Source organism: Lepisosteus platostomus, chromosome 4, assembly GCF_059453375.1.
Source record: "Lepisosteus platostomus isolate fLepPlt1 chromosome 4, fLepPlt1.hap1, whole genome shotgun sequence".
Taxonomy (NCBI): domain Eukaryota; kingdom Metazoa; phylum Chordata; class Actinopteri; order Semionotiformes; family Lepisosteidae; genus Lepisosteus; species Lepisosteus platostomus.
The window spans coordinates 45,582,603-45,603,379 of record NC_142614.1 but is presented as its reverse complement, the minus strand read 5'-3'; the positions used below and the strand labels follow the sequence as shown (position 1 = coordinate 45,603,379).

Genomic DNA, 20,777 nt, shown 5'->3' with positions numbered 1-20,777 from the left:
CTTATTGCCCATTGTAGAATGCAACACCATCAGCTAAGAGAGTCACAATAGGAGGATGGAAGGAAATGGATTAAATGTTGTGTTTTTCCAGAGTCCTTGTTGCTAGGCAACAAAAAGTGAATCATAAAACCACCAGCATGTGCTGGGAATTCTGGGAATGCTTCCCCTTAGTTATTGCACTGGCTTTGGTGTCACTTGTATTGCTCTCCTGTATGACCCTTATCTTGCTTACATGTTCCTCTTGGCTTCACCCCATACCTTCTCTCCATGGGACTGTGTAATATGAAGCAATGTGGTAAAGATGTTTGTAATTCACTTCCATTCCAAATTATTAAGTATTTGCAGTTGCGAGCACATACCACAAAAAATGGGTAGAAAGGGGAATCGTATTGCATGAAAATCTCAACTGCACAATCTAGGGTTTGTAAAGGTACTGATGAAAACTGTCTAGATGCTGTAGACAAACTTCTGTTATGTCTATACTATTTTAGACTGCAAAGTCTCTAGACTCTGAAAATAGCTCCAGCTGCAGAACAGTTTAGACCTGTTTGGGTTTTACAAACTATAGGTGCAAATGAAAACCATGCTGATGAAGCAGAAATGCAAACTACATTTAACAGCATGTAAATGTATTCAGATAAGGTCCCAATCAAGAAATATCCACAACCTGGCACTAGCATAATGGAGGTGTTATCTTGTAACAACAGAAATGGATGCATTACTATGCCACTTCGATTCGATTTCTGTCTCCAGCAATATTGTTCATCCTAGTGTTCACACTCAAGGGGTCATCAAAGAAGTAATGAGAACTTTAAAATAAAGGGAAATTCATTCAAGCTTTGACATCTATATCTCACTATAACATATAGAAATTATAACATCTGTACCTCGGCCGCATACCTCAAGAAAAAATGCCACTGACATAACAACAAAATTAACTCTTAATAAAAAAGTTATGTTTTTAAAAATCAGCTAAGTACAGCCTTCCTATAGAAGTATATGAGGCGGTCAGGGAGATGTAAATGGACCTACATGTTCAAAAGGTTGAAGGTCTGGGTTTTATGATCCCCTGTAGAGTCATATAATTCCCACAAAACCCAGATGCAAGTAATACCTCTGTCAATGTACAAACACTCCAAAGACTTAATCATTATCCATGATGCTGAACCCTTTAAAATGTGCACTTCTGTTGTTTTCCTGTGAATTTCTGGTTTTGATATTAGCAGGGATTCCCCTCTGGGAACCACCCAAAAACAATAATGGAATTACCATGGGTTTAATCCTGCAACAAAACAGGAATAACCTTATTAGTAAAATGCTTCCTCTCCAGTGGACACCCAAAGAGAGTGCCTTTCACAGGTGCCAGGAAATCCGGGCTGCAGTGGGCGTGTCATCAGGAAGGAGATATTAAAATTGATCTTGACTGAAAGGGGAGTCCTGTTACCTCCCATTTCTCCCATGAAACTAAGGAGGTGCTTAGGAGTAGCCAAAAAATTCCTGCATCTCCTAGCTACTCTAACTGCAGGGCTTCACACATCTGACAATACCCCCAGCACATGTCAGACCCTCTAAAAATCAGCTGAGGAGAAACCACTAGCAACAACCATCTTTTAGTCTAAAAAAATCTGAGTTACATCCTGCAGTTTTACAATATCTGAAACAAGCATGTAAGAGCTGTAATGTTGTAAAAAGGCTGGCAGTGACGGATTGATTGCTACAAGTTCTGAACACATGCAGGTTATGACTAGCTTTTCATATTTTAGTAACACATCAATGTTTCTGATAAGGAACCTTCCTTCTGTAGGATGGCGTTACTTCAATTAAGCTGGAATTTGGAGTCACTCCTGCTTGGCTTGAACATGCTGCAATATCTAACAAGGAGTGAAATCTAAAGACTTACTCAATGATAAGTAGTAGTTTTATGTAATTTAATGTTTGGCATCCGTAGTTACATTGTGAAACATTTTTTTAACAGAACAATGTTCCCTACTTTCTGAAAGATTCCTAAAATGTAAATGGATGATCAATAAATGTGAAGCATAGAAATTACTTATTTTAAAAAAGGTAAATTATTTATAGTCCATAGAGTTTTCAGAAGGCTGAAAATTTCCATTTCAATTTAATTTGCTTCCTTGATATTTTAGTTTTCACTCACAAACCAGACATATGCAGATTAAAAAATCAAATGCTGTCATAATTGTATGAATGAACTAATAAACTCCTGAGGACAACGTATTAACATTAACAGTATAATGTAAGGCTGTAAACAGTAAAACCACTTAGCCCATTCAATAGTTTAGCATCTAGCTACCAGTCATTTCTTAAAAATACTCAGGGAATTCATTTTCCTAGTCCCACTGTACTGTAGATCACTTTGGACTTCTATTTAATATTGATGTAAAATTTTATTTGACGTGCCACTGCCTAAACCAAGTCTTTCTGTATTTCCCTTACAAAGGTAGTGGTAGGTAATCCACGTGGTGACCTTAAACCCTACTGTTACTCTTTTTAGAGCAATTAAGTGCTTACTGAAATCTCAAAAGCATGAGGTCATGTCTACAGACGGCTGAACAAAATTTTCACTGAGGAACCAAACCCATGAAGCATACTGAGGCATTGTTATTAATGGTAGAATTAATTGTGAAGAAGGCTGTCTGGCTGGGTAACAAGCTATAATATAGCCAATATATGTTCCATACTCTGAGCACCTTTATTAGTTAAAACATATATATTTATTTCTTTCAATAATAATGCTAGATTTCATCCATTCACCCATGAAGATGGGTGAAGATGTTCAAAGTGAATTTGATGTTCAAAGATGTTCAAAGTTTGAGATCTCCAAAAATATAAGATTTTCATTCATGCAGTATAACACCTCTGAACAAAAAAGAAAATGAATAAAAAACAATGTCTCTTCTGGATATTAATAATACAGATGTGAATAACATCGAATTCAGTAAACCACAATCACCCTCTTGGGCAATGAGTTTTTAAGATTGTCTCTTAAGACCTTTTCTCACTTTACAAAGGTTTTTGTTTCAGTCAGGTTGTTCTTACACTCATCATCATCCTCACAAAATTCAATAATTTTTGTTAGGTTTGAAAACCTAATTAAATTAAATATTTTTTGTTAGGTTTGAAAACCTCTGAAAGACAGGTGTGTAGACTGACCAGGATTCAAATAATATATGCAGAAAATTCCATACTTCTAGGGCACTAATCCATTCATTAATCTACCCTAGGGCAGGTGACACTTATCATAACATTTTGGAGAAAATTATCAGTACTAATTCACAATGCATTGCAGGAAAAAAGAAAGTGAGATTTAAGTCCACAAAAAAGACACAACATCTCAATGATAAAGTAAACCTCTAGGTGTGCGTTTTCAATTCCTTCCTGTTTGACCATGAAAAAGAATCAAATTCTGCTTGGAAAAGAGACCCTGAATCTCTTCGTTGAGAAGACAGATATGGTCTGCAGGCTGGGAGGTCTGATAGTGGGGACTGAGGGGTCAGTGTGAGAGAGCAGTGCACACACAGCTGTGGAGTCCAGGCCTGGTCATTATATAAACAAGAACACTCTAGGCTGTCTCAGGTGGTCTCTAAGTAACAAGAGCTTTAATGGGAAGTTTACGAAAGGCCAAACTAACACTCATTCCATCATATCATGTTTTACCCTGGGCGACAACTGAAAAATATCCTGTATCAACTAGAGGAAGGATGGGAATAATACTCCACAGGATGAAAATCCAACACACTCTGCAAAATATTATCAGACTTTTACTTTTCAGAATAGAACTCACTTTTTGCTGCCATTTTGTTTTCACAGTTAGTCTTAGGAGATCTGGATTTTTTAGCAAAAACTTTTTACTTGTTTGGGTGTGTAGACAGGAACAAGTTATGATAATGACTATGGAGTTAATTACTGTAGGTCTGACTGGTAAATGTGATGGATCAGCACCTGCAACACTTTATATTCCTACTTTTGAATTGTTGTATAGTTGTGTTTATTGAGAATTGAAACAAATAATTACATAGAAAAGGTAGAAGCTAACCATTACCAGAAGCACTTAAACAAATGTACTGGGCATAAAAGTATTCCACCAATTGCACTTAAAAGATGTTATTCATTGACCATTATAAAAACACTTTCAACAGTCATTCAAGACAGGGGTTATAACCACTGACTGAAAAACGTGTAATATAACACCCATCCATAAAAAGGAAGACAGAACTAAATCGAGTCATAGTAGACCAATATGCTGTTCTTACATTACATGGAAGGTCGTGGAAATGATAATGAGAACTAAACTATAAAATGGTATGTATTGCAACAGGTTTCTAGAGGACAGTCATCATGGACTTAGAAAAGTGTTACTCAATTAATTGTTCCTCGAACAAGCAAAAACAAGAATGGATACGCATAGGCATAAAGTATGGTATACATATTTTTTCAAAATAAATAGCCTTTAGATACATTTTTTCATAAAGCATTAATTATACAATAGCAACCAATGCACATTCAGGGAAATATATGGTTTCTGGATTGAGACAGCAAGAAGTACAAACAAGAGCAGAATTTTTAAACTGTGGAGAGACCCAATTAAAAGAGTATCTCACAGACAGGTTTTGGCAGAGTTGTCGATCTGCAAATGATAGCAAATGAAAGTAGAAGGTTTATAACTGTAGAAGCAGTAAAGTGAATTTAAAGAGGTTTAGATTTGATTCAAAACTGGGCAAACATCTGGCAAATGAAATTAAATGTACACAAGAGTATAGCTTTACATAGAGGTTGCATAAACAAACTATAAGCACTAAGCAGAAAACACTGAACTTGAATATTTTGCTTATGAATAAGACTTAATATTAATTTCATTTTCACCTTTCTAGACAAAGTGGGGATTCACTATACAATGGTAGGTTATATAGTTAAAAGTCTAGAACTGAAATCAGGGGAGGTTATTAAAAAAATTACATTTAACAGTCTTAAACATAAGACCTAATTTATAATACACTGTACAATTTTAGTCACTATGATACAATACAAATATTGCTGCTCTGGAATCAGTCCAGGAAACAGCAGCCAGATACACACCTGGACTCAAACGAATGTCATATTCTGACAGCTAAAAAAAAACTTGAATGTTTTTTAACTTGAACAGAGAAGACTATTTGGGTCTTATTCTTATTCAAGTATTCCAAAGTATTCAAAATCCCCAAAGGCATGGATAAAGTCAACCCTGTGGGTCTTCCTTGTAATAAATATTAATAGGAGTAATTAAGTGAAAACTATGGGCAAGTGCACTATAAATGAGAAGAGGAGGCACTTCTTCACACAAAGAAGTATGGAACAAGGGGCCCAGTAACTGTATGTTGTTGAAGCCATTACCCTGTTTTTCTTTCAAGAAGCAGAGGGATAAAATCCTCACATCAGTTAGCTACCAAAAAAACAAACATCCCAGATGACCAAAACTGATACTTCTCTTTTTTAAACCATCTTATGTTTTCATGGGTGTAATACAGAGTTATTGGCAAATGTGCAAGCCTAAGAACAGTTTTACCTTGTATAATAATATGAAACTCACAAAAATAAATACGGAGGTCTTGCTACCTATAAAGATGTCCATTTCCTTAAAATGAACTTTTTTGCTGAATGCAAACACATTTTTGCTCTTTCTGAAGGCTCAAGGTAGTAGTCAGACATAACACTCTTTCCATTTCATTTTCTCTAAGGAGATCAATCACAGACAGTTATGACCTTGTTGGATTGCAGTGAGCCGACATGTCTCTGTGAGGCCAAAAACAAAGCAAAGCCAGTTCTAAATGGCTGGGGTACATGCTGGCAGCAACCCAGAATCAGCCACAAACAGCACTGGTCTCTCTAGGATACCACAGGCCACTGATAAGAGGATTTTTACTGCTGGTTGTGTGCCTTGGTTACACTGGCAACACCCACTGCAATGAACAAATGTTATTTTTTTAGTCCACTACACTCAGCATGGCTACGTTTTCATTTGAGAGCTGTGGCTGCTTTAGCACAGTTTGCAGTTAAGAGCAGAAAACAGTTTTCACTTGGAAACCAGACTCTCCATAAACCACAATGCTTCCAAGGAGGAACACAGAGTACGACGAAGTCTGGTTATAATGGGATCTCGTATAAATAGACACAATGGATAAAAATACAAGCAAAACCTCAATTCAAGTCTTCGGTCTCCTTATTTTAAGAAATTTGATCTTACATTAAGAAAAGAAGCAAAAAAAAATTAACTGGGTTTATTTGCAGTAAAGCTGTTTGTTTATCCCATAGCCCAAGACCAGCTGGAGAGTCCAATTTTTTCTTTTGCACAAAACAATTGCAAATTAAGAAAAGTAACAAAAATAAGAAAGGTTAAGTAGCAAAATCTTTTTTAAGTGTAGGAAGTTTCAATGTAAACAATGTGATATATCATCTGGAGATTAAGATAGGAATGCATTTAATGTCTCGCTGTACTAGTCTATTTTCTGAAAACAGGCATCTCTTGAGAAACAGCAAACTCATGGGCTCATCTGTGGGTTTATTTGAAAAAGCATTTTGGAATAACCATTGTCAGTTTGAGACAGTCTATTTCAAAGCTAAATTTCACATATGGCTGTCTTTCAAATGTGTCTTTTAAGTTTCTTGGTTTAGCGCACCATTCCTCTGCAATGACTGGACAGAAATACAGTAATCACTTACAGAAATTCTTGTAGTTTTTAACTTTGCTTTCTGCATTGTGCTATGTTTAAAGGGTCAGGTTACATCACAAAAGCACCAAGTTTTGGGCAGAGGTTTATGCTTTCTTTTAAATGCATGGTTTTTACTGCATAACTACGGTGGGTTCTGCTGATATAAGAATTCTGCTGATAACTGTGGTGAAGCGGTCTTTGAGATTAATCAGTATACAATGGCTGTGAAGACAGAAGATTTTTTAAAAAATAAATACACATTGCTTCTGCAAAAACTACCTTTGTTTATCCCACACACCATCTCACTTGCTTTTAACAGTGGCCAAAGTTGAAAGGTGCACATACAGTACATCATACATCTTAATTGTTTATGCTATTAGAAATAAAACAAATAATAGTTATATTACTGTAGGTTATAAGTTTAACAAGATTGCTGTATGTTAACCATTATTATGTTTAAAATTCACGCACGGTTTTGGGGTTTGTAAGAAGTTTTCCATGATGGATTTTTATAAAGTAGGGTGCTACAATACACTCTTTTCAAGAATCAAAGATTTTAATGAGACAAAAGAAGTATGCCTGGCTTTGTATCAGTGCAGCTTTGTCCATTTAGATACAAACATACAAACATAAGAAGGTTATACAGTAAATAAGACAAGGTTGTTTGACCCCTTTGTGCTTGTATCACAAGCAGATACAGTCTGGGGCTTCGGTGCCCCCAGGATGATGGAACTGAACCTTTTTAGTCTTGAACATTTTGAAGATTATGAAGGAACCCAATGCAAGTATTCAAAACTCCCCAAAGGCACTAACAAAATCAATCCTGCAGAATTCTTCAGAATGAAACTACGTGGAAGTGTGTTTAAAACCAAGAACAACAGGCAAGTCTTTATCCAGAGGGTTTTTGGAATATGGAATGAGCTGCCCATTTATACTGTATGTTTGCCTTCTTTCAAGAAATGGCTGGATAAATATTCTTGAACCAATTAGCTACTAACTACCAAAATGGGGGAGGTAGACTGAAGGGCCTCATCTCATTATCCCTCTTCTTATCTTCTTAAATGCTACAAGTCTACATGTCAAGCTCAGTGAGAACTGCAAAATTATTTGACCCACTTCTGAAATTCTTTCAAATTTGCTAGAAATGGGTCCATAACACAAAGTCATGCAAATTTCAGATTTACTGTAGGAAGGAAAACCCCTTCCAAAATGCAATACAGCAGAACAAAGAAGGAGGTACATATTCACATATTCCCTTGATATGCGTTTTATCTTTAAAAGCTGTGTAAACACCAATAATAGATAGTATTCTTTTCAAAGCCCCCCACCTTAAAGTTTTTTTTCTTGCTGTCCATGCTGTCCAGAAGAAAAGCCTAAAACTAAGAATAACATTTACCCCTAAGAAAGATGCCATAAAACAGGCATGATAAACATATGCCTACTGATAAATGGTGCATGCCAGCCATAGTTTACTGGCAGAACAAGGTTAACAAAGCAACACTCAACTCAACACTCCTGAAGGTTTCAGTATAGGGGGTATAATTAATTTGTGGAATTATCTGTTTTTGCTATGACTACAGTTTGCATGCTATTTAAGGACTTCCCCAGACAGTGTAGTCTTTAGCTTAATAACTTTTATCAGTATGCTGAGGGTATGCTAAAAAAACACTGCTCTTTGTAAGAGGATTCATCGACAAAAAACAAATTCTTGCAAACAATACCCATCATGCAGTTTTACAATCATCTCTTTTAAACGCCAGGGTTCATCCACACAGAGCTCATCATATTGCATTTCCTTGGTATGGATATAATGTTTGCTATGCACGAGCTTGTCTGGAAACTAACTGATCAGATGCATCTCTGGCAGAGATCATGCTGCACGGTTGAGTTCTGGCAGGCATACCCAGCTTGGTTTACCCTCAAGACAAAGACATACTGGAATGCAATGCTACTCCTGAAATTAGATTTGAATCAGGCCTGTTATTTATCTTGTAGTGGAGCAGAAAGATTTCTGAAACGTTTAGCACAGCAGTACAACAGTCAAAAGCAAGCAAAAAAATGGATTATGATCAGGTAACACAATACCATGTGCTTTTTTCAAAAGAATATATTATTTTTCTGTAATTAATTTAAAAATAATGCACCTTTCGTTTAAACAGGAAATTCACACTTCTTAAGGACTGGCTCCACAATCCCCAGATACTAGTGATAATAATAATACCTTCATTTTATGTAGAACTATCCAACTAAATGGATCCCAAAGTTACTTACTAATAAGATTAATAGACCTCTCTTCATCTGCCTTTGAAATACCAAACAGCTACATAGGAGTTAAGATGGAAAAAAAAATAAATGTGGGTAAGGGAGGTGAGGATTGTAACTGGAATTTAGAGAAATAGATGATTTTTCCTGAGCAATGATACAATGGATTACGTTAACATCTGCACGGATTATAGAAATAGTAATACATGTCCAACATTCCTAAATTCTTAACCCTTAATTCTTAACCATAAGAGGCACACATTATATACCTTTTTACCACATGATATTGAGTGTATGAATATACACCATTTTCAAGTCTCTTTTTGAAGCTGCACCATATACATTGCTATGTTTTTAGATAATCCAGTCAATGGAATTTCTGTACCAGCCTGTTTCCAAGATGACAAAAACATTATGGGTATATTACGATAGTATAATACTATATACTGCAATGATTAGATTATTTAACTAATTCACTACGAACAGGAAAGTCAAATTAACATAATTTGAATAGCATGAAGCAATATAAAGGTAGATAGCTGTGTGGAATCCTTACATAAACAAATTCTTCACCCTCAACAAAGATTAAACCTTAAGAATATGTAGAAGAGAAGGTGTTTCTTGTGATATAATATTAATGATGAGCAAGATGCCCCCCACTATCTTTTAATAATTTTTGTTCTTTCAGACATAGAGGTCCTATTTAACTCAAGGTTGGATGTCATTAAGAAACGTATATTGTGGTCACAGGCAAGCAAAAACACAAAAATATATCTCTGCTGCAAAACAAGGCAACTAGGAATTTTAACACAGCAGCATTGTCAGTATATAATGTGTAGAAAGGGAAAGATGTGATCAATTGTTGAACCTTGGCCTTTGATTTGAGTGCAAATCTGATTTTAGATTCCTTTAAAGATTTTCCTCAAGAGCAAAAAAAGTTCAAAACAACTGGTCAGTACTGTCTTTATCATTGAGTGCTTTTATTTCTTGAATTCTAACCCTGTTGTGGGTTAAATGTTATGTGCATTTTTGGAGTAGCAGTCTATGATTCAATTAAACCTGGTGATGCAGACAACACCAGGGTATCAGTTTACTAGCACAATCCATTAAGAGAGTGCATCTTGTCATCTAGGAGCAACCAGTTGATTCTCTAGTCTGCTTTCACCTGAGATGTTTAATAGTCAAGATTGGCAGAGTTTTGAAACAAGTCACAGGAGTAAATCTAATTAATCTGAAAGAGAAACAAATGACCACATTGCCTCTAAGCAGATACACATAGAGAAACCTTTTTCTTATATTTTACCAGTTACCAATATTCAATTACAAGTAACAAAGTGACCTTTAAAACATGCATGATCATTATGTTTAACATACATTAGTTAATGAAACAAATATTTGGAAAATAGTTATTACATTAAATAAATAAAAGGACGATTTAGATTCCACTTTACTAATACAATATACATTACATAGGAGTAATGGTTTAATGGAAACAAAACTTAAATTGCGTCATTGCTGGAACATATGCCACACATGTGAATCTCATCATGTTTTTAGCATTCTCTTTTCTTTCATAGCTGCCACTAGATTTTTTACAAACCCGGCATAATATTTTCCAGCTCCAGTGACACTGAAGGGAAATGAGAATTCAGTTCTGTCCAGTGCACAGTTTACACACTTTAGCAAGTACCTAAGGAAAATACAACTAAATGTTGATTAAAGCAAACAAGTCAAGAATATTAATGTTAATTTAATTAATATGAAAAAAATGAACAGTCACTGGCACTCTTACGTAGACATGTGTAATTCCATATGTTCTTCTAAAAGTGATATATTGTGTACTAATGTATTTAGCTGGGGTGGCACGATGGTCAGCATTTCTACCTTGCAGCACTGGGGCCCCAGGTTCAATTCTTGACATGCTATCTGCATGGAGTTTGTATGTATTCCCACAGTCCAAGAACATACTGATAAGTTAATTGACGTCTGGGGATATTGGCCCTGGTGTGAGTGTGTGCGTGTTTGCGTCTGTGTGTCTGTTCAGTGATGGACTAGTGTCCATTGGTATCCAGTCCATCCAGCCTATCCAACTGGACCAGTTGGTGTCCAGTTGGTGACTGGGGTCCAGTGATGAACTTGCGCCCACTGCTTGCTGGGATAGGCTCCTGCTCCCTCACCACCCTTTATTGGATAAAGCAGTTACAAAATGGATGGATGCATGTATCTGTCCAAACACTTCAGAAATTATTATTGATGGCAAATCTAATTCAATGTCTCAAAATCGTTGCAATAATGGAAAGGGTTTTATTTGCTCTTAAAATAAGTTTGTTTCAGAATCTGCTTTTATGATCATAATATTAAGACAAAACATGCCTCTGAAAGATAAACCTGACTTATCAGAACTGTCGGTTGAAAAGTGCAAAGTGGATATTCCAGAGGGTGCATGGAAAACACTGCATAGAGGAATACCCTGTACTAAAGTCTTGTTTAATGGTAGGCCATCTAGAAACATTTTTGTTAAGACCAGTTCGAAAACAATACAAAAAGTCCTACTTGCACAAGTTGAAGTATTCCTTCGTATATATATAAATGCAGAAAATTAAACGTCCCTAAAGAAATGCTTTTTGGAAATGCACATGATTACTGTTTAAACTATTCATCAACCAAACTACTGCTTTAAAGAATGAGGAGTGATGCTACTGTGTGGTAAAACAATTTTACTTTGCTCAACATAAATGAGGCTGTGTTTGGTTTCACTGTCTTTAGAAATCCATTTCCGAGTAAAGCATTCTCCATAAATTATTGCCAAAAGCAAAAAATACATAAACAGCCGAAAACCCAAGTTACAAATCACTGCCCCTTTTATTGCTCCTGTAGGGCCCACTAGGAGAGAAACCATTTAGTGAAAGAAAGCACCCTTCTTTCTTAGTATCAGGTGCCCAGGACAACCAAAGAATGTGACTCACAGTTGCAAGCAAAAAACGTACCTTCTCTCTCTTAGTTTCTCTGAAAACAGTGGATTCTGACAGAACTTAACAACTGTCTCACCAGCGGTTCACAGGACTCACAAATTCAAGCTATATCAGTAATGAGCTCTTTGCTAGGTGTGCCACTTCCACTGAGCTATCCTGAGCACCCCTTCTACACAAAAAAATACCCCTCTATTAGAAACATTTCACAAGAGACCAAGTTACAAAACACAACCCCCCAACAACTTAAAAAACAAAGTTTTAATAATAATAATGATGATGATGGTGCAATTACATACATAGGCCTTGAAGATGAGTGTGGTACACATCATTACCAATAATAAGTTCATACTGTAGTTACTGAGAATAAGGAATTATGTCCATGTTCAAGTATAGGAAAAATTGTTGACGATATATTTATTATCTTCAACGTGAATAAAATTTGTGTTCAGAATCAATCCTTTGAAACAAGTTAAATTGGATAAGAACCGAAATCACCCGTTTCTGAAACCTTACTAATGTCTCTGTACTAATGGAAAAGCAGTCAGGAAGTCTGCTGGTCTCTGGTGCTGGAGAACCTGAGTTGTGCATTCTTGCCTTAGGCTGTAGCAAGGAGAAGCTTCCAAGAAACCCCAGAAGAACAATTATAATATGCAACAAGATACAACTTTTATGTGTTCATTTTAAATGTACATTCTGACCTGCATTCTTGTGGTCCTGCTGTTTATTTTATGTTTCGGATTAATTGGAAGTATTGCTATCACAATGAATACAAGCAGTACTATCTTCTTACTTTAGTGTGCAGTTGTTTGTCAGCTGTCGGGTACCTCTTTTCGTTTCACTTTCATTTTTCCCCACTTACTTTAGCACCTTAAAGGGCAGAGCACTGTTGGAAAAATGATGCACGAATCCAGAAAGATTTACAAGCTTCTGCATTACCAGTCCAAGCAATTGCCACATTTGCACACTGCAGCTAAGGAAATGCTTTAGAGTGAGAGAGTAAGAGAACGGAACCCACATAAAGCAGCTGGAAAAACTGGTCCAAGTTCAGAAATGGCAAATGTGAAAGAGTGGCAACAGTAGTTTAAACAGATCACAGTGCTACTTTCTCCTCCTCTAGGGAACAGCTGTCTTGTCTTTTGTCTGTTTTGACATTACTTTTAAACTTTGTTTTTGATAACGGCAGCATGCAGTGCAAATCTTTCAGCAAAGTGAATCTTGCACAGGTGGCACGCTTGCGCAGTGGTTAGTATTGCTGCCTCAAAGCACATTTCCTGATTTTAATGCAAAGCTTCAGATTTCCAAAGAGTGAAGTTTCATTTAGCATTTCTGGATTCTATTTAGTTCTTCCTATATTGCCCTAATTGTATTTTGGTAGTCGGCCAAAATACAGTTCCTCCAGACTTGTATCATTAGAAATTAGACAAATGTGCTGCTACTACCTTGACCTATATCATCCATACATACAGTACATACAGAAAAACAGCAGTCCCGCCATTGTGAATATCTAGGTCACACACCACACAGCACATTTTCTGTCCTACTATTACCCTCTGTGTCTTATATAGAAGCACATTTCAAATAAATAAATGAGGAACTCACTCATGGGGAACCTTTCTGAAATCCAGATATGCAATGTTGTAAGCACTGCAAGTATCAGCATTGTTTATGACTTCTTCGAAAAAACAAAATCGTCCTCTACGGAACTTATATCGATGTCCTCAATAATAGCATTACTGCAGAACATGATTAAATGTTTTCCTTAATGATGGCTTCTGATATCTACATTGTATGCATGTTAGGATGACAGGTTTTAGGTAACCTGGGTCAGCAGATCCTGTCTTTTGTATATTGGCATTGCATGTCGGCAGCATTGGAATTTCCCAAGCTTTTAATGACTGGCAAAAACATTGTGTTAGTGGTTTGGAAATGACCTCACTGATCTCTTTAAGAGCTCTTATCAAATTTTCCCTTCGGTTTAACCTATATGTGCTCACAAGGGTCTGGTGGCTCTCCCATCACTAGCTGTGCAAGTTTTAGTTTTTTTTAAATGCAGTACTCCTCCTTGTCAATCAGCCTTGTTTTACTTAATCCACAATGCAGCCCTCTTCTTCAGCTTTGATTAATTCTGTTTCTGTAATATTAGTAATCTCATAGTTCATACAAGTGTCTAGGTCTAATAATGTGTTTTTAAATCAAATTTGAGCATATTCACTTTGCACTTTGCTGTTCTGAGCTGTGGACTGTATACAGATTGACTGGGGTGTACAATCTCGGCCGGTTCCTTCCACAGAACATTAGTTGTCTTGAAAGAATGAAAACCATTTACGAATGGCCAAGGGTGACACTTTCACAGAAACTAAGAGAACAAAAACTTTCACGTCCAAGACACCTATTTTAAAACAGATGAAGCAACAGTTACTATAATCTTTAAATGCATTTCAGTTGTGTGCTGTAGGCCACATTTTGTTACAGAGCTGTGGGTTTTGATATCCATCCAAGGACACTGGAAACTCTGATTCTCTCCCTAGCCTGGAGAGAGACCATAGAAAAAAAAACAAAATGAAGCTTGATCTTGACTGCATGAAGAGGGGCTGCTAAATTATCGCTGATTGCAGATGGATGGAGCTTTGCCCTTTCCAGATGAAGTCACATTAGAGGGAACTTTCTGCCTGGGTGGAGCATCCCACCCGTAGAGAAAACACAAACCGTCTGAATTCCAGGGCAGCTCTTATTTAAATCAACCGTCGGCCAACCTTCAAGTGTGCTCGGCAGTTCAAATAAACCCAGGCCTGCATTAAACCGCTCTACCCCAGAAAAAAAGGTGCCACCACGTACTTTAAAAACAAATACAAGTTTTCATGCAGGTTTATATACAGGAGCTGAAAATAAGCAATTCCGTTTATATAATTTTGAATCAGAAGTTTAAGTAGGTCGCTGTATCTGCATGCATAGGCTGCAAAGGTTTATTCCGTGGTGAAAAGAGAAGAAAAGAAACACGTTTTGCACAAAATGTTGTGTTTCATTCTTATTGAGAATGTTTTTAGGGTAGTACTTTTAGCAGAAAATGTGAATTCACAGTGGCAACTTCATTTGCCCATGACAGACAGATTTGCCAAAACTGTACATTGAAAACTCTCATTATATGCCTTTTTGGGGGTCTTAAAAATCTTATTAAAAAAAAAACACCCATCAGCAAAAAATAACTATTTTTAAAAAATGCATCTTGGAACAATCTGTCTGAATCACCAAGTGTTGAATGCTCCTATCAACTACTTATTTTTCGAAAGTAGCAATTAAGATAAGTGTGCCTTTGCTGTAATTTGCTTTATGAGTTTAGGCAATAAAAGCTTGACATTAGATATGTGTTATCGAAAGAATGAACTTTGCAGTCTAAAATATCCTTCACCAGTACTGCCAGCTTGACAATACTGTGCATACAAAACTAGTATGGCTAGCCACCAGGAAGACCTCACAGGCCATCAGAGAAACAGCTGGACAGTGTAAATAAACAACCCCTACAACACTTAATCACAAAACAGGAAAAGCCCTAAATGTGCGAGAAAGAAACGGCAGGAGACAATAAAGGAAATGTGTCAAGAGTACAGATCGAGGGCGCTCTTAACTTTCCAGTCTCCCCTCACATTGCTGTCAGCCCTGGTGGGGACTGTGTAAACAGCTCCACCTGCACTTAGCCCCCTCCCCAACTGCACACAAAGCCCAGCTGCTGCTCCTCTTCTCCCATCACTGCTCAGCCCGCACAGCCTCCCTGCTTCTTGCATTACAATGGCATGTGCAGGGGCTGAACAGTCATCTCGCCTCTTTCGAACATCTGCTAATAACATCCCTGCCAGCAGCCAGACTCCTATCACTCAATTAAATCTGCTCTTGCGCAGGACAAGGAGGAGGGGAATGGTGGGGGGGTTCAAAAATGATAATTCACTTACCCACGGGTGGCTACTCAGCTGAGCAGATGGACTGAAGCAATGACCCTCCTTGAAATCCAATTAGCACTCGGCACGAATGAGTGCTAAATGATAACTGATTACCTCAGCTGTGGGAATGGAGACAGCTATCCGCTGATTGTACAATGAGGCCCAAAGCAGGTCTCAAACCACAGAGCGGGCCTGGAACCCATCACCTCCCTCAATTCCTCACTGCTACACCCTGCATTACAATGAAAATCATTTAAATGAATCACACCACGAAAACAGACCTCACTCCAGTGTAAACAATTTTAAACTGTGTGCAATTTAGCAAGCAACTGGTGACCTTAAAATGTCTAAATGCATCAAATAGCAGAGTTTAAGGAGGCCCTGATGCAGTATTATTGGTCAAGTCATTTTTTGAAAGAGATTATAACTTCAAGGGTGGTCTTTTTAATTTTTAACATTCCTACATATTATTTTTAATTATTTTATATTATTTTTCATTTTGTTCAAGCTACAAAACTAACTGTAAATCAAACACTAAACATACAGTACAGTCTAAAAACTTCCATTTGAATATCTCCATAATTAATATTTCCATTAATTATTATGATTTACTAATAAAATAAGGCTTCCTATAAAAAGGATTAGAACTGACAAAGGTTCTGTGATTAATGCCTGTGATGTCTAAGGTCTAAACAGGGTTGTCATAGTAACCAACATCACTGTGTTGAGAACTAACAACAGGAAGTTAGTCAAGTGAAAGGTTTCTGGCAGCTGCTGTAATGAAATCTCCAAACTAGTCTCAGAATATTCTGATGTAATGTTTTGGCTCATTTACAAAGCAGAAATAATATTTCAAAATAATGTAATTTACCTGTCAGCAATATAGTCACTTCCTGCTGTCAACATTTGCAAAGCTTTTAAAACAGCTTTAAAAAAGGAGGAAACTTAAGTCTGGTTTTATGCTGCATTGTAATAGATCTTTCTTTAAATAAGCTGAACGAATTGCAAAGGAACTGAAGAAAAGTGACAAGATTTCATTTAGTGTATGTGTTAGGTAAAAATAAAGGAATCTGCATTTTTTACCAGACTTTGATGAGGATAGAGTGAATCAGGATCCCTTTCTAAAAGGGAATCCACACCTTGGTTTTTGCAGAACATTGCAGGGCTTCGGCCTCACTTGACTGCCACTCTTACAGAAAAGATTATTCGGTGGAACGGATTAGAGGAGTCATACTGACCAGACTTCACCTAGAGGTTCAGGGTACAGTTTCAGGAGGCTAGCCTTTCATATTCTGTGCATCAGGCATTTAAACCCTCAATGGGCAAGCCCTGTAGAAAGTAATGAGAAGCAACAGCTCTCGAGTGAAACATCTCAGCAATGTGCCATTTCAAAGAGCCTCCACCTGCCACTATAGCTATGTTGTTTAAGTTTGCTGCTGAGAGAGCCAAAACAAAAGTTTTTTTTTTAAGTATTCTAAGTTATTAAATATTTATATTAAAATAAAATGCTTTCTTGGCCTAGGGCAGTACGGGGAAGCTTTTGTACTCCTCAGATGACACTTGCAGGAAGTAACCTGAATACTTTGCAAGCTCCATTTTAAGGAATAACAATCAGTTAAAGATGGTAGGGGGTGTGGCAGCCAGATATGAAATAAGAATTCGCCTCCAGAGCTACCAATTTCCTTTTCTTCCTACAGGCAACACACATTTTCCCAATAAACTGAACCACTTGTTTGGACAATAGTAGCCCTTAAGCCCAGTGCAACTAGCCAGCCACGACCTCAGTGTTTCAACTTGAGATTGGTATTAACAAATAAGGAAAAATGCAATTTCAGAGAGGTATTACTTTGGGATAATGTCCTTAGCCTTTTGTTTAACAGGGCAGCATCTGTAACCCAAGATACAAGCTTCATTGTTTATACAACTATACACAAAGGGCTTTCAGCATGTTAACATATTATTCCATGTTAGGTGACCCCTACAGCTCAGGGATTTGAAATTATCCCCCTCCTCGATGTATTTATTGTCTTCATAAATCTGACTCTTTGTGCACAATGATTGTGAAAAGTGATAGGGCATTTTGCAAGAAATATAAGCCCTCTTTAAATTCGTGATCCCCCATGAATCATACCACAAGAATAAGAGATAGAACCAGAGATTCTTCATGTTTACAGAATACTATCCCCAATTACCAGCTGCATGATTAGAAACAATTCCGGAGAATAGCTTAGTTAGTCAAAGTGCTTTAAAGCCAGTGAAAAGGCTGCACTATACAGTATATACAACAAAATCACTGTGGATTGAGTGTAGCTAATAGAATACATTCAGTTATCCATTCATCCATTTTCTAACCTCTTCATCAATTTTAGGGTGATGGGGGATCTCAGCAAGTAACGGGTGCCATACAATTCCACCCTGGACGGGAAACTAGTTCACTACAGGGCACAGACACGCACTCACACCAGGGTCAATTTTCCCAGAAGCCAATTAACCTACCAGTATGACTTTGTACTGTGGGAAAAACCCAAATGGCTGGAGGAAACAAAGGGAGGAGATACAAACATCCACACAGCTACCACACCAGGTCCACCATTGAACCCAGGGCTCCAGTGCTGCAAGCTAGCAATGCTATTCACTGCACCACCATGCCACCCTACAGTGTTATATTTCCCTTTATCAGATCTCATTGTTGTGCTTGACATAATCAGGAAATATAAGAGGATTTTTCTGCCTTCATCATGAATTTTGTCGAGTTTCTACGGTTGAATATGTACCACAGATGTAACTTTAGCACACCGAACTTTATATTACTGCAAGCAGAAAGCAAATGTACAGCAATAATCTCCAGATGGACCGTGGTGGAAGTGCATGCATTGAAATCATTGGTCTTCATTTATTTCACACAGCTGAAACGTGACCAGATCGATAACTGAATCTGTACAAACACAGAATGCTTCAAAGGAAAGAAAAGTTGTTACTCCACTCAGAAAAGCACACGGTAGGAATTATTCCTCAAGTTCCCACATAATTATTTGACATGTTCAGACATTCTGTTGTGGGCTGTCCAGCCTGTTTTGAATTTCTCTAGTTGCGGTTAGTATTTGGCTAAACGGCTCCAGGTCTTACCCATACCATCAGTTTAAGCCAATTTCTTTCTTAAGAAAAGGGAACCGAAGCAGGAAGGTTTGCAAAGTACCTTTTGATTGAATGTGAATCAGATTAAAGTAGCCCCGCTTTGAAACAAACAACAATTAAAAGCTTTACAGAAATATTGATGAAGGTACTATCACCAGTTCTTCAGATAAAGATCTTTTCTCCCTGCACTCAGCCTATCAGTAGTGCTGCTCCATCCATAATAGGAACTGGAATGCAAATCAACCTTAAGATACCATGAGATCCACGATTCAAATTCAAATAAACTCCTGTCTTGCTCACCTCCCAAGATGGAGGTAACAACAACGTTGAAACTACCACCAACATCTACCCAGCTAATAACAGGTTATTTACTGTACGTACCGACCTCACACGTGTTACTCATGTCTACTGCCGATGATAACTTATCATCTAGTGTTTACTTTTAGCTGGCTCACCCAGTACATAACCACAACAAAACAAATTTTAAATTTACTGTGATGTTCCATGAATAAAGAAAAAGGCAGCTATAAGCAACAGATTTCAAACTACAGAAAGTAAAGAGACTCTTAAATGTATATAAAACCATGAAACCCAAGACAGCTCTAGAGCAGAGGTACTGTTTCCATTTGAACTTAAATGCCATGAAACAAAGACATGATAGATATAGATTAGAAAGATTGTACTTAAAACGTATTACTTAACCAATGAGACACCTGACACACAGAGTACCTCAATGCAAACTTACAGGTATTTTCCTATCTATTGTTAGATGATAGCTTAAATGTTTAAGGAAATAAAAAAATAAAAGGAAACAAATTCTCACTGAATGTTTTAAAATGCCTTTTTGTGACATAGCATATTTCATTTAAAAATGTTCCATTGTCATCAAATACTATAGTAAAGCAATGTAGCAGTAAGGTTATTATGTAGTACAGGTTAATAGCATATAATATGAATATGATAGCTACAGAATAAAGTCAGGTTTTCAAACAGTAGCAGCTTTCCACTGAGAATTGCTGTACAGGATCACATTTGTTTAAAAATTATACCATTATGTGCAAGGGATACTATCACATTTGGGGTTAACTTAAACAAAAGGTACTTAAACAGAGGCAGTTTTAATGTTGCTCACTATAAGTACTGTCACTGCTGTGGTGCCTTAACCTGTTCAGAGTTAACTGGCCGTATAAGCCCTTTTTCATGTTTCTGTCACTAATTAAATGGCCTCTCCCAGCAGATTCCCCGAAGTACATAAATTCATCACTCCTTATATCTGACCAGTGAGAAGTTGTGTCAAGTTTTGAATTTGCTCATCTACCAGATCTTTGACCAGGGCCAGTGTGAAATTTGGGAAAATAAAAATCTTTACAATCATTATGAGCACTGAATAGAATCCTATTATTCTACACAGTAATCCCTAGTAAAGCAAAAAAACAATATTGCTAAATTCTAATATTACTCTTTTCATATTCAAGATCCATGTAACTCTAGCATCTGAATGATAATATTATATAAAAAGTATATAAACATGCAGTAAAAAGTAAAAAGTGTAGTATACAAACCTTTGTCTACGGATGTAATTTTTCACATGATAATGAAATAATTTGCTTGCAAATTATTATAAAATGATTTGCTTGCTCGAGCAGAAGCCTCTATCACATTTATATTAAGGCAAATGAGAGCTAGGGACAAAAGATCTTTTGCTGTGTATGCTAATTCGTTGTTGTTCTCCCAGCATGGTGATGGCTGTCAACAAATGCGTGTTCCAATAC

The 20,777-nt window shown here is 37.0% G+C and overlaps 1 protein-coding gene across 6 annotated transcripts in view; it reads right to left on the bottom strand.

The window, feature by feature from the left end:
- The window catches only part of lhfpl2a (LHFPL tetraspan subfamily member 2a), a 93,775-nt gene that overhangs the window by 32,511 nt on the left and 40,487 nt on the right, over positions 1-20,777 (bottom strand). For 2 of the 6 annotated variants that reach the window (XM_088629609.1, XM_088629606.1), the window contains one exon: positions 15,883-16,102. The exons of the other annotated variants lie outside the window; for them this stretch is intronic. The gene's annotated coding sequence lies outside the window, so the exon portion shown is untranslated. The remainder of the gene's footprint in view (positions 1-15,882; positions 16,103-20,777) is intronic. 6 annotated transcript variants of the gene reach the window in all.